This window comes from Xiphophorus hellerii, chromosome 5 (assembly GCF_003331165.1).
Source record: "Xiphophorus hellerii strain 12219 chromosome 5, Xiphophorus_hellerii-4.1, whole genome shotgun sequence".
Lineage (NCBI taxonomy): Eukaryota > Metazoa > Chordata > Actinopteri > Cyprinodontiformes > Poeciliidae > Xiphophorus > Xiphophorus hellerii.
Genome location: NC_045676.1, coordinates 7,661,428 through 7,681,588, shown reverse-complemented (window position 1 = coordinate 7,681,588; position 20,161 = coordinate 7,661,428).

Here is a 20,161-nt window from a genome sequence, read left to right as displayed (position 1 = left end):
ATGTTTGGTTCATGAAGAGACAGAATAAAACATAAAACAGAAACTCCTCGCAATTATGGAGCTTAAAATAGAGAAACAATGAAGAAACAATTATTCTGAAAAAAATAATGCCATTCTCATTGAATAATTCAGTGATTCGACTTCACTTAGTTAATTATGGTTAGGGTTAGGCGTAGCAAAAACGAACAGAAGTCAATACAAAATCCTCAGTTTGCACAAAAGTACAAGGATGTTTATTTGCACATTAAATTAATATGTTTTAAATGGGAAAAAACAACCAGCATTGACGTGGCTTCTCATTTTAAAACGTAGAACAACCACGCATTCAGTGAATCACATTATTATGTTACCTGTTTGTAAGGGAGAGGCTGCCGCCGCCAGTGTCAGCTTGCGATGCCGAGTGTAAGGTTTCTTCAGCAAAGAGAGGAGAAGAAGTGATCTTCACGTTTGCAGGTAAGTTTTCTACATTTAAAACAAAGTATTTAGCTTGATTTATTTTGTGTGGAAAAGTTGACATCCTCCACATGAACAGAGTTGTTTCCAACCCTTAAACAGAAATAACATGCTGATTAAAATCCCTTTAAATATACTGTCAATATGTTTTTTACATACTTGTTCATTCAAATTCAAAAATACTTAATTGATCCCAAAAGGAAATTACATGTTTTTGTAACTAATATTATTATTATGATTATTTTTAAGATTTTATTGGCTCTAGTGACCTTTATTTGACAGTGAATTGACAGGAAAGAGGGTAGTGAGAGAAGGGGGAAGACATGCAGCAAAGGTTGCCAGGCCGGGAATCGAACCTGCGACAGCCGCGTTGAGGACTAAGGCCTCTATATGTGGGTTGTGCTTAACCCCTGCGCCACCACAGCACACCCCGTTGTAACTAATATTAATTCAAATTCTTCAAAGAGTTATTGTAGACAGTGATGACTTTTGGCAGGAAAGATTTCTTGTAGCAGTCTGCATTGCAGCAAATTTGAAGAAGCCTCTGACTGAAGACACTCTATTTTCCCAAAGCAATCTCATGAAGAGGATAGTTTAGAGTGAAACAGATAAAGAGTGAAAAAAATCGATCTGCTTCAGCTCCTTCCAGTGCTGCTATTGCCATCTGAAGAAATGGTCACAAAGTGTGCATGAGCTGGTCAAAAACAGCCAATCAGAACCAGAAGGAGGGTCAAAGTGCTGTCAATCAAGCTCCTGTACACTGCTTAGTGTATTAATGGAGGAGGAACAACTTACAGTTTCAGGAAAAACTGTTATCTGCCATGCTAACTAGCTTTAGCATGGCAGGACTATATCCAACTGCGGCCCTCACAGTTGGATATAGTATATAGTATATACAAGAGTGTATCAGAACAAAAAAGGAGTAAATTTCCATTACAAAGCTAAAAAAAATATTAACTTAATCTCAAAAACTTTGTAGAAAAAAACTTTAACATTTCTGAGTTTCAAAAGTCTAGAACAAGTTAGAAAAACTCTGAAATTTTCAGATTAACCTAAAAAAAAATCTTTAAAACCCCAAAACAACAGCAAAAAAAACCTTGACAATTTCTGGGTTTGAAATGTCTAAAACAGGGGTCACCGACCTTTTTCAGACTGGGAGCTACTTCACGGGTCCAGAGTAACACGAAGGGCTACTTATTGATACAGACATAAAGGCTCTTCAGATCACCTATCTGTTATGCTAATTCCTGCATACAAGCCCCTGCAGATCAGAACAAAACCTACAGTGAAGCAGGTGAGAGTGTGGACTGAGGGGGCCATGGAGGCACTTCAGGACTGTTTTGGGTGCTCTGACTGGGAGATGTTCAAGGCAGCAGCAACTTACAACGACCAGATCAACTTCGATGAGTACGCCATGACTGTGTCAGCCTACATCAACAAGTGCACAGCGGACGTCAGCATCACTAAGAACATTATCACCCGGGCCAACCAAAAACCCTGGATGACTAAGGAGGTACGGGAAATGCTAAAAGCACGGAACTCAGCCTTCAAGTCTGGCGACAAGGAGGCACTGAGGACAGCGAGAGCCAACTTGAACCGTGCTATCAGGTTAGCAAAGCGAACCCACAGTCGAAAAATACAGGAGTTCTTCCACGACACCAGCAACACCAGAAGTATGTGGCAAGGCATAAAGGCGATCACAGATTACAATCCATCCTCCCCCCCAGTGGGTGAAATTGATGCTGACTTTCTAAATGGACTCAATAACTTCTTTGGGAGGTTCGAGGCACTGAACAGTACTCCGGCAAAGAAAACTGTTCCCCACCAGGAAGAGGAGGCACTCTGCCTGGACACAGCCGATGTGTTGAAGACTCTGAAAAGAGTCAACCCACAGAAGGCCCCAGGCCCCGACAACATACCTGGGCGGGTGTTCAGGGAATGCGCAGGTCAGCTGGCTGGTGTCCTAACAGACATTTTTAACACCTCACTGGACCAAGCCACAGTGCCAGCCTGTCTCAAAACTGCCTCCATCATTCCGGTGCCAAAGAAACCTCAAGTCACCTCTTTCAACAATTACCGGCCTGTGGCACTGACTCCCATCATGATGAAGTGCTTTGAAAGGCTGGTAAAAGAACACATCGTCTCCAGACTCCCCCCCACATTCGACCCGTTCCAGTTTGCCTACCGCCGAAACCGCTCCACTGAGGACGCCATCTCCTCCGCCCTATACCTGAGCCTGGCTCACCTGGAGGAGAAGAACACTCATGTGCGGATGTTGTTCCTGGACTTCAGCTCAGCGTTCAACACAATCATCCCACAGCATCTGGCAGGAAAACTGGGACACTTGGGCTTCAGCACCCCCCTGCGCAACTGGCTGCTAGACTTCCTCACCGACAGACCTCAGTCAGTCCGGATCGGACAACACACCTCCGATGTCATCACTCTCAGCACAGGCTCCCCTCAGGGCTGCGTCCTGAGCCCTCTGCTGTTCACTCTGATGACACACGACTGCGTCCCCAGGTTCGCCACCAATCACATCGTGAAGTTCACGGACGACACAACGGTGGTGGGCCTCATCAGAGACGACAACGACCTGGACTACAGAGAGGAGGTGGAGCAGCTGGTGGACTGGTGCAGAGACAACAGCCTGATCCTGAACGTTGACAAGACAAAGGAGATGATCGTCGACTTCAGGAAGAACCGGCCCAGCCACGCTCCACTGCTCATCAACAGCTCGGCTGTGGAGGTGGTCAGCAGCACCAAATTCCTGGGGGTGCACATCACAAACGACCTCACCTGGACTGTGAACACCACGTCTCTGGTCAAGAGGGCACAGAAACGCTTTTATTTCCTGCGGAGGATGAGAAGAGCACACCTGCCCCCGCCCATCCTCAAGACGTTCTACAGAAGCACCATAGAGAGCATTCTGACCAGCTGCCTCTCTGTGTGGTGTGGAGGCTGCAGCGCCTCCGACTGGAAGAACGTGAGGAGAGTGGTGCGGACAGCAGAGAGGATCATCGGGGCCCCCCTTCCCTCCATTCAGGACATTTCATCCCAGCGCTGCGTGTCCCGAGGCCGAAACATCATCAGTGACCCCTCACACCCCCACCATGGACTGGTCTCCCTGCTGCCCTCTGGAAGAGGTTCTGCAGCATCCGGTGCAGGTCCACCTGGTTCCGAAACAGCTTTTTCCCACTTGCCATCAGACTGCTGAACTCTTAACTGGACTGCACTCAAAAACTGGTCTCCACTTTATACCTTGCACATGTACAGAGCTAAATAAATTGTATGTTACTGTCAGTCCTGCACTTTATATTTTATATTTATATTTATATTCATATTTTATACTGTATTTTATTTTATTCTGGAGTAACCTCACAACATTGGAAGCTCAAAACATTGTCCTGAGCCGTATGCAACGAAATTTCGTTCTGTATACACCCTGTGCATGCAAAATGACAATAAAGTCAGTATAAGTCTAAGTCTAAATGTTCTTGGCTCAGCCTTTATAACAATAATATATATACTGTATGTATATATGATTACATGCTGCCTGATCATATTAATGTTAGGGACTACTCACAGTAGTTATCAGTAATAATTTACCATGGCAGATATGGTTAATTGCTATATTGTGATCAGAAGTTCTTAGTTCAGAGTTTTAAGTTTGATTCCCTTTTGGAGATTTTCTGTGTGATTCTAAATTTCCCACCAGTGACTGAGAGCCTGGATTGGTGCTGCAGCTGCAGGGCTGGACAAACTGAGTACCTTGAGATTTTCCTTTGAATAAAAAAAGAATAGAATAGTTCTTGTTTTATTATCTAACCCTTTTTACTATTAACAAAATTGTGGAGAAAAAAAGATATTTTGTGTCCAAAGATATTGTACACACAGCTGTGTAGAGTCTGTGGGGGTGAGGTGGGGCACAAAGCCTAAATCTGATTGGTCAGTTTGCTTTTGTTTATTTCACGGGTTGGCGTTTTTCTGTAAGCTAAACATGAATGAGTGGAGTTTGAACCTCCCGTAGTTCTAAGATCCCGCCTGAGTTTCTTACAGTGTGCGGTTCTGGCGGGTCGCCGGTTTATTTGCTTTTTTGAGGTTTCGCCAACTGAATAACTGACGGGTCACCCGCTGGCCGACACCAGCAGATGCGCTGGGGGAAACCCTGGATATATGTATAAACATCAATGACTCCTGGATTTCTGGGCTTCTCACCCTTTCTCTAAGGGAGCCCAGAGACCCTGCGGAGAAAACCCCTCCAGGATAACAAGGCAGTTCCCAGGAGGGGCACTCTCCAGTACCCCCTCCAAGGACTTAAAAAGGCTGGCTAAACAGTCAGAACCCGACCCAAACCCGTAGGTAGAGAGAGAGGCTGTCCCCTTGTTCACCCCAACGTACCAAGACGGGAGGCAACAAGTCAGCCCACACCTGCCCAGCGCCTCTCACAAGGGGCAACTCCAGGGTGGGAAAACATCCAACCCGAAGAGCTTTTGCGGCGCTAGTGGCTCGTATTTTTCTGACAGCAGGCAGACAGGAAGGAGGGCGAGGAGAGGGGGCAAAGGTCGTCGAACCCGCAACGTCCGTTTCGAGGACTAAGGCCTCCAAACGTGGTGCGTGCTAACCCCCTGCGCCACCACAGCACGCCCCGAGTCCGACTATTTCTAGCCGGAACACATCGGCTCTTTTCGAGCTGAGCCCGGCCGGGCTCTGTGGGTTAAAGCCCGGCCACCAGGGGCTCCCCAACGTGCCCCACCCCCAGGCCTGGCTCCAGGGTGGGACCTCATGTACGGGCGAGCAGAACCACTGTTTCCAATGGTCGTTTTCATCATAAGGGATCTTTGGGCTGCACTTGGTCTGGTTCCTCACCTTGGACCTGTCTGCATTGGGTGGCCCTACCAGAGGCATGAAGCCCCGACAGCAAGACTCCTAGGATCACTGGGACACTCAAACCCCCCCACCACGATAAGGTGGCAGCCCATGGAGGGGATGTGTAAATGTGTGTGTGTGTGTGTGGGGGTGCGCGTGTGTGTGTGTGTGTGTGTGTGTGTGTGTGTGTGTGTGTGGGTGGGTGGGTGTGTGTGTGTGTGTGTGTGTGTGTAAATATGAAGTAACCTGTTAATTATGTAAGACAGAGAGAAAATGAGAGAGAGAGGAAGAAAGTTGTTTTTTAAGATGAGGAAACGAACTCAATGTGGTGGGAAGCAAATTCTGACCTTGGGTCCAGTTGTGAGGTGAAATGTATCTTTGTAGTTTTTTAAAAAAAAGATTTTTAGGCTCTAATAAAGTTTTTTAGGCCGTTATTTAACAGGCTGAACAGGAAATTGGGAGGAGAGAGAAGGAAATGACATGCAGCAGATTCCCCAGGACTGGGAATTAAACCCAGGTTGACAAACAAAACCTAGAAGTAACGTCCTAAACAAAACATAATTTACAGTTTTACTGTAAATCTGGTTAAAAAAAAACAACTGAATTATTCATTTCTTAGCCCCTTTTCCTTCTATTTTATACAAGCAGACAGCACATAAGCTCAACAACACAAAAGCTTCATATTTATTACAAAGTATTGATCTAAGAATCGATTTCTTCCTGTAGTGGAAATGATTTCTGATTAAATTCTCTGTTTTCATACTTTCATGGATTGTTCTTCTTTTTACCTTTTCTACAGTTTTTCATGTTAAATTGCACTTTTTTGTTAAGTTTCTAATATTATCTTGAATCTGTATTTCTAAATAAAGACTAACTGAAAGATCCCACAGTAACTTTTATTTTTTATAAAAGCTGTTTTTTTCTTATAACAAACAAACCAGATAAAACAAGTTTGGGCTTCTTCAGGGTCCGGAGTATTAAATTATGATTACAATTATCATCTATTACTATGTACAGATTAAACTCTAATCTTCATTTAACATCCTGGAACCTGAAGAATCCAAACCTGTTAAATCAGCTTTTTTATGTTTGGTATAAAAAGAACAACAGGATTTATCAAAGAAAAACAGGTGAATGGACTGAACTTGTGTCGTGCCTTGCTAGTCATGTTGACCACTCAAAGCGCTTCACACTACAGTCACATTCACACCGACATGCAGGTTGGAGGGCAACTTGCCGCTAAGTGCCCCGCCCCGGGGCAGCTCAACATGTGGCTGAGGAAGCTGGAATCGAACTTACAACCTTCTGGTCACAAGACGACCACTCTACCCACTGAGCCACAGTCGCACTAAAACAGCCACTGCATGATCCTTTTGCTAGTCTTCTTTAAAATACAGGTTTAAACAGTTTAATGAGCTACAATTCAGTGCAATTTAATATAAAAAGTGAGTAGAAACGGTAAACTAAAGGACAAACCATAAAAGCACAAATACAGTGAAAATAAACAGAAATCATTACTATTAAAAGAAGACATTTAAATTCTTAAATCAATACGTTGCTATAAAAATTGAGCCCAGTGTTGTTGCGGCGCTAAAGCAGCGAAGGGAAAAGGGCTAACGTACGGCTAATTCAATTAATTTGACAAGTTTAACAATAAAGCTGCACATGTGTTTGGGGTTTCTTCAAATCTTTGGGGGCAATTTGCAGTGACCAACTGACCTGACCGACATGTTTTAGGAGATGTGGGGGGAAACCGGAGCACCCGGAGAAAACCCACGCAAACACGGGGAGAACATGCAAACTCCACACAGATGGTGTCTGTGAAGACGCAGCGCTAACCGCTGCACCACCGTGCTGCCCACGTTTTTTCCAATTGGGTTGGGAAGGGATGTATTTTCTAGTTTGTCAATGGGGGGAAAAACTTTTTAAATTTGGTCTTGACGGAGCGTGGCATGGCGCCCCGTTCACAGAGGCTACATCCTCCATGCGTTTGATTCCAGTCCTCGGTTCGTCTCCTGCACGTCTTTCTCCTTCTCTAAATATCAAAATCAAGAACTTTAGACATGATCTTGATTGTCTTTACTCGTTTATTTCTTTTTTGGCTTCTTACATCGCAGAAAGTTTCGTACCTTCTTCCAAAAGGAAATTTTAGATTTTTTCCTTTTACCATCTGGATCGTCCAAATCCTCCAGGATGGTTTCTCCAGCAACCTCGGTCTCTTCTGAGGATTCTGGATCAGTGGAAGAACCTGGTAAAGGTTCTCCTGCGAGATCCTCCTCTGAAGAAACCTCTTGATTTAAGACTTTAACTTGGTTCTGTGAATTATCTTCTTCCTTCTCTTGGGAAACCGTGATGGGTTGTTGTTGGAAACCTTCTTCCTCGGCTCTGAGACTGTCGGCCAGCAGTAGATCGTCTCTTTCTCTTTGTAAATCATTGTTGTAAATCTTCTGTTCGTATGTCTCAACCTGCTGCTGTATGTCCATAATGTCTCTTTCATATCTACATTTTAGCTCCTCGTAGAGAGTGTGAACCTGGTCCTGTTCATGCAGCATTTGCTTCTCCCTCTTTTGCCGAATTGAGATTTCTCCTGACATTTTGTGGAGGAGCTCCTCCTTCTCAGCTCTCATATTGTCTAGAAGCTTCTTGTCCTCCTCTGTTTTCTCCAGGTGAGCTTTTCTCTCCTGCTCTACCTGATGCTGGTATGTCTCAACCTCCTGCTGTAAATCCATATTGTCTCTCTCAAACCTGCGTCTTAGCTCCTCATGCGAAATGTGAAACTGATCCAGTTCGTTCAGCATCTGCTTCTCTCTCTTTTGAAGAATAGTGATTTCTCCTGACATTTTTAGGAGGAGCTCCTCCTTCTCAGCTCTCATATTGTCTAGAAGCTTCTTGTTCTCCTCTGTTTTCTTCAGGTGAGCTTTTCTCTCCTGCTCTACCTGATGCTGAAGTTTTTCGACTTCTTGTTTCAGCGCAGAATGTTTTCTCTCTTGGATAAGCTTTTCTTTCTTTTCTTTCTTTGAAAGAGCAGCTTCCTCCTGCTTTACCTTCTGTTCGTATATCTCAACCTGCTGCTGTATGTCCATAATGTCTCTTTCATATCTACATTTTAGCTCCTCGTAGAGAGTGTGAATCTGGTCCAGTTCATGCAGCATTTGCTTCTCCCTCTTTTGCCGAATTGAGATTTCTCTTGACATTTTGTGGAGGAGCTCCTCCTTCTCAGCTCTCATATTGTCTAGAAGCTTCTTGTCCTCCTCTGTTTTCTCCAGGTGAGCTTTTCTCTCCTGCTCTACCTGATGCTTGTATGTCTCGATTTCTCCTGACATTTTCTGGAGGAGCTCCTCCTTTTCAGCTCTCAGCTTGTTGATGAGCTGCAGATTCTCGTTGTCTCTTTCTATGTTGGCATCTGTCGCATGTCTCACTTCCTCCTGATATCTATCCATGTCTTGCTTCAATCCAGAAACATCCCTTTCGTATTTACAATTGAGCTCATTGTATGAACATTTGAGCTGAGTTAATTCCTCCTGCAGACGTTTCTCACTGCCTTGCAGGAATGTGATCTTTTGAGACATTTCTTGATACATTTCATCCTTTTCAGCTCTCAAGTTCTCCAACAGCCGTTGTTCTTCACTGAGCCTGGCTTCATCATTCTTTTGTGTCTCGGCCTCTTGCCTCAGCAGAGCATCATCTGCTTCATACTGGGAACGCAGCTCCTCGTATGAAGTCTGGAGTTGGTTCAGTTCTTCTTGGAGGGCCAGACTTTTCTTTCTCTCAGCTTGTATTTCAGCTACAAACGCTTCCCGGCTGAGGAGGTGGGCCACCTTTAACTCCTCAAAGTCTTCTTGCAAGTTCTTCTTCTTCATGTACTTCACATCGTTGTGAACCTTAGAAGCAATAACCGCAGCGTTAAGGACTGCTGGATCACTGAACTTCTCTAGTCTCTCAAGTTCCCTCTTTGCCTCCTTGGCCTCGTTGATAAAGGTTTCTTTGAGAGCTTTCTGCTTCTTTAACTGGAATTTCGTCTCTTCCAGCTCGGCCTCCAGGTGGGCCAGTTTCTGGTTGTCTTCAACCCTCCCGGCTCTCTCCATTTCCAGGGCGTAGCTGAGTTCTTGGATTTCCCCGTGAAAGATTCTCGGGTGTGCAGGAGGGAACCTGCCTTGGGGGTTTTGCTGGCCTCCCCTTCTCGCGTGGGGTCCCATCGTTCCACTGCGGTATCTCGGCGTATAATGAGACATTTTCTCCTAAATACAATCACTAAAGTTGTCGATCGGTAAACTACCTTAAAGAGCTTTGCGCACGTCTGAACTGGTCAGTGATATTGCAAGCAATGAAAAATATGCAGAATTGTGTTACATACAATTCTGCAGTTGATGACATCACAGACTGCACCGCCAGTGACATCACAGAGTCTTCCTTTGCTGGTGGTGTGACATCATTCCACCACCAAATATCTCACTCTTTATTCTTGTTTACATTCAAAATAGTCCATGATTCACTTGTTTTTATCCCAAATATCAGGGCATCAAACTCATTTCCATTTTGGGCCAAAATCTGAATGTTCATACAGGCCTGTTGCGCCAGATCGTACTGATAAAAACCAATTCAGTTGTTAAAATATCAATATATAGGTGTTTCAGCATTCAATAATTCTTAAAATAACATCATATTGAACATCTTTTCACACTAATCAGTCCATCCAGGATTGTTTTTGTGGTTTTCTGCAATCATCACAGATTTTGTGGTGCTAATTTAGAAATATTTGTAAGGAACTTTTACGATATTTGAGCTAATATATGATGTTAAATGTTTTCTTTTATTAATCACTCTATCGGTCATGCACTATAACTTGACATCAAGCAAGGCTGAGACAGAGGTCACCAAATGTTTTTGGCCAATTTTGAGAAAAGGTTTTGATAAACTCAGAAAAAATGTGGGGATCTGTTGATTTTTGTGGTTATTTATTTATAACAACATGAAAAAGTAAAAGATAAAAACTATAACTATTGATTTCTAAATCTTGTTGAAAGTTGGGTCGGATTGATTAAGCCTTGTTTTTATTATCAGGCTTAAGACTCAAACATTGTAAATGAGCGATAGTTGTACTAGTATTGTTGTGTCTTGTTTATTGTTGTCATAGCAACTGCATACCAAGATGGCTGTCAGTTAAAATAAAGAAAGTTGTAATCTATATTTTCAGTTTGTTTTCATTAGCTTTTTAAAGGCACAATGTCGTTCTTATTATAAATAGTTTTTCTCCATTAATTCCCGTTTGTACTTATATCAGCAGAAATGTTTCAGTGTTTATTTGGTTCAGTGTTTATTTTGTTTCAGTGTTTATTTTGTTTCAGTGTTTATTTGTTGTTTTGTTTCAGTGTTTGTTTGTTGTTTTGTTATTTTGCTAGCAGCAGACGATGCTAGCCCATATGTAAATGTAGCATTACATTATGTATTGTAGCTGCAGACAGAACAGCTTGTGTACATCAATCGGACCAGAGACCGCTCCAAAAGCAGGAAGTGAACTACAGTGCAAGGCATTCTGGGTAAATACAATCAACACAAATGTGCTAGTCTAGCGCTAGCAGGAGAAATGGCTTATAGCTTTGAGCAAAAGCCAAAAAGAAAATCTACAACCGCTAAAATCTGAGGCCTCCATTTTGTTTACATTTAGTGAAGCAAGGAAATTGTGCTCAGTTTCCTTTTCAGATGTTTTCGTGTCGTTTCCTTCAGTAGTTCTAGATTCAGCGCCCCCACAGGCGAGGAGAGGAACAGGTTTTCCAAACCACTAAACAAAAATATTATCCTGAAAAATGGCCATCATGCTGAAATTCAAGTGGCTAATTGAAAACTGTGTATTGATGATTTCGATGATGACAAAATGTAATATTTGTTTCTGGTTTCTCAATTGGTGTCTATATGTTGTTTTTAGGACTTAATTTTTTATTTTCAATTCAATTCAAATGTAAAGATTTGAATTGCAACCAGATCTTTACAAATCTTTGTTTTTATTATTTAAAGCCCTTTAATCTGCCATTTTGTTGCTGAAATGTGCAACACAAGTTGATTTGTGCAACACAAATTTGTGTTGCACAAATTACAAGCACGAGACTGAGAATATTGAAGAGAAGCTTTAATATTGCATATATTCATGCAAATAGGAATAAAACTGTATTCAATAAGCACATTTCTATGTTTACATCCAAATTTTAAAGATGTTTACAGTGATATGCTGCAGTATATGCACTGGAAAATGGTCAAGTATTTAAAATAATCTCTCATATGCCAAACAGTCACTCCATGTGACATTTTTGATGTTTAGATCAAAATTCAAGGACAAAATCAAGATAAATCTTTGGTATTATTGTTCCATTTATTGCCACATTAATATACTTTCCTATAAAATATTATTTTTAAAAGTATTTGACACTGGGACAGTCAGGACTCTGTTATTTGTCGTCCTGCCACATAAAGAATCGTTTCGTTTTGTTCGCCCTCCCCGTGTCGCTTTCTCTCAGCCGTATGTGTGGCAGGTCAACTTCCTGTCTTTGTAATTAGAACCAAACCGCCATCGTGTTTTTGTATCAGATGTTAAGAACATAAACTCTAAAACTTTTGACTTTTGAAACTCGGAAACTTTTTCTAGAAAATTTCTGAGATTAAATGTCAAAATATATATATATATTTTTTTGTAGCAGAATTGCACTGTTTTCCTATCTACAATGCCGCTGTACACATCAGACATACACATAAAAAGAGTAGACCTCGCATTGGCCGTTGAGCCTCATGAAATACGGCCGCCATTTTGGAGCGTCAAGTTCATACTTGTGAATTTATCAGTCATTATTAGTTCACACCTTCGCGCACACAGGATCACAATGTCAGTCATAATGTTTCATAAGTCTGTTTGTTCTTCCTTAGTAAGATCCCCAGAGTGAGCTGCAGTTATCTTATCCTTGAATCTCTGGTGAATTTCTTCAGATCCGGAAGTGGTTTGACGTCATCCGGTGGTCAAATATGGCTGGATCTGGCATCGCTATCAGGCTGCATGAGTTCAGAGAGTCTCAGGACTCCAAAGAACTCGACTGGACCGCAATTTTACCTAAAAGGTTAGTGGAGACTAAGAAACTGATGGGACTGTCTATGAAGTTATTACGGTAATACGAGCAGACAGTGATTTGCGACGGCAGATTTGCTTCTAAAGCTATTTTGAGCAAACAGCTCATATGTTTGTAAGCTACGGCCAGAGAAAATAGCTCAAGTAACAAATAGATGGTGCGTGAAAACAAAAAGTAAAAAAAAGCTTTGCTAATATTTTTTCCCCTAATAAAATTAATTATTTAAATTTAAATGTATTTTTGTACACACAATGAATACCTTATATTTGTGGAAACAGTCCAATTGAGAGACACTTTGAGTCCTCAAAGTTACCTCCTTGGTATTTATTTACAGCTCGATTTACATTAAGGACAATATAACTGAGCTTAAAGTTTAGTTTTTATTTCAGATGTGTATTATTAATAATAGACATATAATTAACAATTTTGTAATAAGTTTCTGAATGTTATTTTTCATCATCGTAACCATATTTCAAGTCCAGCTTATTACCGTAAAATCACAACCGGATGTTATTCACGCACTCACCACTAGATGGCGGCAAAGCGCCTTCTGCCTGGCAGTTCCACATGATTTTAACACAAGTCTAAAAACGGACGGTCACATCTGTTTTCAGTCGTTCCACTAAATTATGCTATATATTGCTGTTATTGTAGAATTTACAAAGAATTTTTTTCAATTTTATATATTTTATCATCACAATGACCAGTTTAATTAGTAGTTTGATTCATAAGGAATGGCACAAACGTTTTACTGTAAATGTAATTTTCCTTTATTTTCAAAAAATAAAAATGCTTTCTACTTCTACTCAGCTATAGGAGCTTCAAATCTTCTTTCCTCAAAATTTATAAGGTTATTTTTGCAATCATCCAGCATGTTTGTATAGGTCTAATTGATCAAATTAATGGGTTTTTTTCAGATTGCACCACTTTTCCAAGGTCCTCTTTATATATTGAGAACAGTCTGAATGAAATAGTTTGAATTTAAATTTGGATTCCAGTTTTTCATTTCTTAATGACATCAACGTAACAAATCACAGATGGATGAAAAAAAAGGTGCTGATGTTTGTTATCCTCTGCCTTCTTGTGACTTTTTAAAAAATTATATTTTAGTGACACAATAATTTTGATTGACTGGAAATAAAAGCCAATATCAAGAAAGATTTCAGAAGACCTTCAGACAGTGTGGAGGAGAACGTAAGCGTATTTGTAAAAATAACATGACATAAAATTAAATTTTGTCCACTTTTGAGCAAAAATAATAAAATATCCTTGTCTTGTTATGTGGAAATAATATTTTTTTTCTTCCTCTAAAGAACATCATGTCTGGGAAGAGATGTGCGTGGTCTGTATCCAGGCCAAGTGGCAAGAGTCCATACCATGAACTCTAAGGATTGTGGGTAAGAACATAAACATTTATCTTATCTTGATTTGTTGCAGTTATACAACAAAAACTTTTTTTTTCTACATTTGACAGTTGGTCAAGGGAACTACAAAGCATAATAAGTAAAAATAATAAACTCTATTTATATAGTACCTTCCAACAAGGCCTAATTGTTGGGCCTAACAAGGCCGCGCATTGACAAAAGTGCTATAAAAATAAACTGAATTAAAATGATAAAGACAAATGTCAACACTAGTTTTTCCAGCTTTCCAATGAAAGCCACGTTTGATCAGTTCTTATATTTATCATAATTATCTTCTTTATACACAGATTTAAAAAAGAATGCTTTTTTTTTTACAGTGTGTAGTTTATTCAATTTCCTGCTGAGTTATTATGAAATGCGTTGTGATTGGACCACTGTAGTATTTAAGTCTTAATAAGATGATGTTCTTGATATTTTTGATATTTTATAAACATAATAGCCTGACAAAGAGCAGCCCGAAGACCCCAATGATGAAGGAAAACTTTGGACTTGGTGTTCCCTCGCCCGGACGCGGGTCACCGGGGCCCCACTCTGGAGCCAGGCCTGGAGGGGGGGCACGATGGCGAGCGTCTGGTGGCCGGGCTTTTACCCATGGAGCCCGGCCGGGCTCAGCCCGAAGAGGAAACATGGGCCCCCCCTCCCATGGGCCCACCACCCGTGGGAGGGGCCAAAGGGGTCGGGTGCAGTGTGGGATGGGTGGCAGCAGAGGGAGGGGACCCTGGCGGTCCGATCCTCGGTTGCAGAAACTGGCTCTTGGGACGTGGAATGTCACCTCTCTGGTGGGGAAGGAGCCGGAGCTAGTGCGTGAGGTCGAGAGGTTCCGGCTAGAAATAGTCGGTCTCACCTCGACGCACGGCTCTGGTTCTGGAACCAGTCTCCTTGAGAGGGGCTGGACATACTTCCACTCTGGAGTTGCCCAAGGTGAGAGGCGTCGGGCAGGAGTGGGCATACTTGTTGCTCCCCATCTCGGCGCCTGTACGTTGGGGTTTACCCCGGTGAACGAGAGGGTAGCATCCCTCCGCCTACGGGTGGGGGGACGGGTTCTGACTGTCGTTTGTGCTTACGGGCCGAACGACAGTTCAGATTACCCACCCTTTTTGGAGTCCTTAGAGGGGGTACTGGAGAGTGCTCCTCCTGGGGACTCCCTTGTTCTGCTGGGGGACTTCAACGCTCACGTGGGCAATGACAGTGAGACCTGGAGGGGCGTGGTTGGGAGGAACGGCCCGCCCGACCTGAACTCGAGCGGTGTTCTGTTGCTGGACTTCTGTGCTCGCCATGGATTGTCCATAACGAACACCATGTTCAAGCATAAGGGTGTCCATATGTGCACTTGGCACCAGGACACCCTAGGCCGCAGTTCGATGATCGACTTTGTCATCGTTTCATCGGATCTGCGGCCGTATGTCTTGGACACTCGGGTGAAAAGAGGTGCGGAGCTGTCCACTGACCACTACCTGGTGGTGAGTTGGCTCCGGTGGTGGGGGCGAAAGCCGGTCAGACCTGGCAGGCCCAAACGTGTTGTGAGGGTCTGCTGGGAACGTCTGGCGGAATCCCCTGTGAGACGGAGCTTTAACTCCCATCTCCGGCAAAACTTCGAACACGTCCCGGGGGAGGTGGGGGACATGGAGTCTGAGTGGACCGTGTTCCGTGCCTCCATTGTCGAGGCGGCCGATCGGAGCTGTGGCCGCAAGGTTGTCGGTGCCTGTCGCGGCGGCAACCCTCGAACCCGCTGGTGGATACCTTCGGTGAGGGATGCCGTCAGGCTGAAGAAGGAGTCCTATCGGGCCTTTTTGGCCTGTGGGACTCCGGAAGCAGCTGATGGGTACCGGCGGGCGAAGCGGCATGCGGCTCGGGCGGTTGCTGAGGCAAAAACTCGGGCGTGGGAGGAGTTTGGAGAGGCCATGGAGAAAGACTTCCGTACGGCTTCGAGGCGATTCTGGTCCACCATCCGGCGTCTCAGGGGGGGGAAGCGGTGCAGCACCAACACTGTTTATAGTGGGGATGGTGTGCTGCTGACCTCTACTCGGGACGTTGTGGGCCGGTGGGCAGAGTACTTCGAAGACCTCCTCAATCCCACCAACACGCCTTCCACTGAGGAAGCGGAGCCTGGGGACTCTGGGTTGGGCTCTCCAATCTCTGGGGGCGAGGTCGCCGAGGTGGTTAAAAAGCTCCTCGGTGGCAGGGCCCCGGGGGTGGATGAGATCCGCCCGGAGTTCCTTAAGGCTCTGGATGTTGTAGGGTTGTGTTGGTTGACGCGACTCTGCAATGTCGCATGGACATCGGGGGCAGTTCCCCTGGATTGGCAGACTGGGGTGGTGGTCCCCCTGTTCAAAAAGGGGGACCGGAGGGTGTGCTCCAATTATAGAGGGGTCACACTCTTAAGCCTCCCTGGCAAGGTCTATTCAGGGGTCCTGGAGAGGAGGGTCCGTCGGATAGTCGAACCTCGGATTCAGGAAGAGCAGTGTGGTTTTCGTCCTGGTCGTGGAACGCTGGACCAGCTCTACACCCTCGGCAGGGTCCTGGAGGGTGCATGGGAGTTCGCCCAACCAGTCTACATGTGTTTTGTGGACTTGGAGAAGGCGTTCGACCGTGTCCCTCGGGGAGCCCTGTGGGGGGTTCTCCGGGAGTATGGGGTACTGGGCCCTTTGATACGGGCTGTCAGGTCCCTGTATGACCGGTGTCAGAGTCTGGTCCGCATTGCCGGCAGTAAGTCGGGCTCGTTTCCGGTGAGAGTTGGACTCCGCCAGGGCTGCCCTTTGTCACCGATTCTGTTCATCACTTTCATGGACAGAATTTCTAGGCGCAGCCAAGGTGTTGAGGGGATCCGATTTGGTGGCCTTAGGATCTCATCTCTGCTTTTCGCAGACGATGTGGTCCTTTTGGCTTCATCAGATCGTGATCTGCAGCTCTCGCTGGAGCGGTTCGCAGCCGAGTGTGAAGCGGCCGGGATGGGGATCAGTGCCTCCAAATCCGAGGCCATGGTCTTGAGCCGGAAAAGGGTAGAGTGCCTTCTCCGGGTCAGGGGGGGTGTCCTGCCCCAAGTGGAGGAGTTTAAGTATCTCGGGATCTTGTTCACGAATGGGGGAAGAAGGGAGCGGGAGATCGACAGGCGGATTGGCGCAGCGTCTGCTGTCAAGCGGGCGCTGTACCGGTCCGTCGTGGTGAAGAGAGAGCTGAGCCAAAAAGCGAAGCTCTCGATTTACCGGTCGATCTACGTTCCCACCCTCATCTATGGTCATGAGCTTTGGGTCATGACCGAAAGAACGAGATCGCGGATACAAGCGGCCGAAATGGGTTTTCTCCGTAGGGTGGCTGGACTCTCCCTTAGAGATAGGGTGAGAAGCTCAGTCATCCGGGAGGGACTCAGAGTAGAGCCGCTGCTTCTTCACATCGAGAGGAGCCAGTTGAGGTGGCTCGGGCATCTGGTCAGGATGCCTCCTGGACGCCTCCCTGGTGAGGTGTTCCGGGCCCGTCCCACCGGGAGGAGGCCCCGGGGAAGACCCAGGACACGCTGGAGGGACTATGTCTCTCGGCTGGCCTGGGAACGCCTCGGGATTCCCCCGGAAGAGCTGGAAGAAGTGGCTGGGGAGAGGGAAGTCTGGGCCTCCCTTCTGAAGCTGCTACCCCCGCGACCCGACCTCGGATAAGCGGAAGAAGATGGATGGATGGATGGATGGATAATAGCCTGAACTCAGATGTACCAATCCATCATAACTAATTAGGTTTCCTATGAGACCTGGTTCTGTTCAAAGGTAGTCTTAAAGGGGATATGTTATGCTAAATTTGCATTTTGCAGGTTTTGGTTCTTCCATGTCGGTTTCTACTGCTTCTAAAAACAGACCAAATGCCTAAAAGAAAATAAAAACACCCAGCCATTTTTTGGCAATACGTTGATGCTTTTTGAGACATTTCAAAAACCTCTGGAATGTAACATCACAAATCAGCAGGCACTGCCCATTACGTAGCAACCCCAGCAAAGCCCAGATGGTTACCTAGCAACCCAATCAGAGTTCCAGTATGTTTGGTCAGCTGGTTTTACCGTAGTATTATCTGTATAATTAGATTTTTACCTTTTAGCATTTTTATATATTTTGTTTACCTTCTTTTGTTGTGGTTGTATTTGTAACTAGCATAGATTCTGTCTATTGTGCCCTGTTTTTATTAGTTTTATTTTGTAAAGCACCAATTCACAACACATCTCAAGGCTCTGTACTAAATAAATTATTAGATTGGACATTATAAAGTATAACCTATAAGATTATAGGTACCAGGAAGTCCCACTCACTTTCCATAGTAAGAATCAAATACAGCACGAAAATCTAAATAATAGGATGGATGTCGTTTGTATATTTGTTGAGACATATGTTATTTAAAAATTCAGAAGTACATTGACTGGAGATGGGGAAAAATGTGATCCATAAAAAAAAATTCTTTCTTTAATTTAATTTTAATTTTACAATCCAAAAGTAAGACATGGCAATCCAAAAATGGCATAGTCTTACTTTATTTTGTCAAAAATGTCACATCAGATATGAAACGGTAGTTATTAATTATATAAGCACTAAGTACGGATTTAGGAAATATGAACTATTGCAATATTTCAGGCGCAAATCCGCTAAAAACATTTTAAAAACTAGTTAGCACTATATCAAGGGAGCTTGTAGTGTATTACAGTGTATTACATGATCAGTTTCACAACACATCTCAACGCTCTTTACTAAATAAATTATTAGATTGGACATTATAAAGTATAACCTATGAGATTTGAGATACCAGGAAGTCCCACTCACTTTTCCATAGTAAGAATCAAATACAGCACTAAAATCTAAATGATAGGATGGATGAGTCCGATATACGAGTCTTATCTAACAGTGATCTAGATGGACTTTAAAAAAAATAGAGGCAGAAGGGAGTTAAGTTACAAGAGGTGGAGTTTGGTCTTTTTATTCTGGGATTTTGTTACAAGAAAAAAGCAAAGTCATCACACGTTGCGTTTTAGACGAGTTCACCAAGGACAGATGCGGAACATTTTGTTAACAACGAACAATGTAGTGTGGGAAAAATGGCTGCCTCGCCCTTTTTCCCTATGATTGTAGGTTTGAAGACTTTCTTTGAAATTGACACAAAGCCATCGGTCCCCACCTGCACCAAAACTTTCCACACTGCCTTATTTTTATCTCTTACTAATGTGGCACACCTCTGTGGTAATTTTTTTCCTTGGTTATATAATATATCATCATAAAAATGATGATATTAGATGACTGATAGATGTTTCAAACACCCAGGTGGGAAATTTGCTACTTGAGTTGGTGGTTTTAAATAGGAGACTGTAATAATCACTAACAGTAGCTGCGTTTCCATTCACCATATAATTGCGCACTTTGACATTTTGAAAATGTATTCGCTTAATGGAAACATGGCAAGTTCGCAAAAACTTGTTTTTCGCTACGAGTTTTAAAATCAATAGGTTGTTGTGCTCCGTGCTAGCTGTTAGCCACTCGTAGCGCTCATAGTTACAGTCTTTAAAATGCCTTACAAAGTTCTTACTGGTGTGTGTTAGTGAATCCAGGATTGGTGTCGAGGAGAAATGGCTGAAGTGTAGTTTTTTGGGTTTTTTTTGGCCGTATTAAAATTGATTTGTAAAAAACACCCTTTTTTCCCATTACGAGTCAAAATATCAACAACCGGATGTTACCACAGGGGTGCAAACCACGAAGACGACGACGACAGGAAGTAGTTGGAGTAAAATGGGCGTCATGAAAAGACGCATTCACGTGTGATTTTAATTGCGTCTCCTGTTTAACAGCACCACCGCAACTTCCAAATTGTATTTTTTCGGCTTTAGCAGAATATTGACAAAGTTTTTGCGCACATCTGAAATGGAAATGCAGCAGTGACCACTACAAGGAACCTGAATGAAACTGGACAAACTTTCTTCTTCAGGTCAAATGAAATATGTCGCAGATGTTTGTGGTACATTTGTGTTGGTTTGTGTTGCAAATAAATTCCGTAAATGTGTCCGTATCAATTTTAAGATGTTAATGAATGCTTCCAGATGTCAACCCACATTTACAAAATAAAACAAATGTGCTGTCAATCAACTGTGATACAAAAATTTTAGCTGCACAAACATAGTGCAATTAATTCATAATACTTTGATTTTTTTTTTGGAAATGTTGGGGAAAGGAAGGCAGGTTGGTCTCTAGTGACCTCTGGAAGCTTTTTATTTAAAATCCTTAAAAGTTGTAGCTTTTAAGGATAAATGTTGCACTAATGTCACTAAAAAACACATACACTGTATTTTAAACC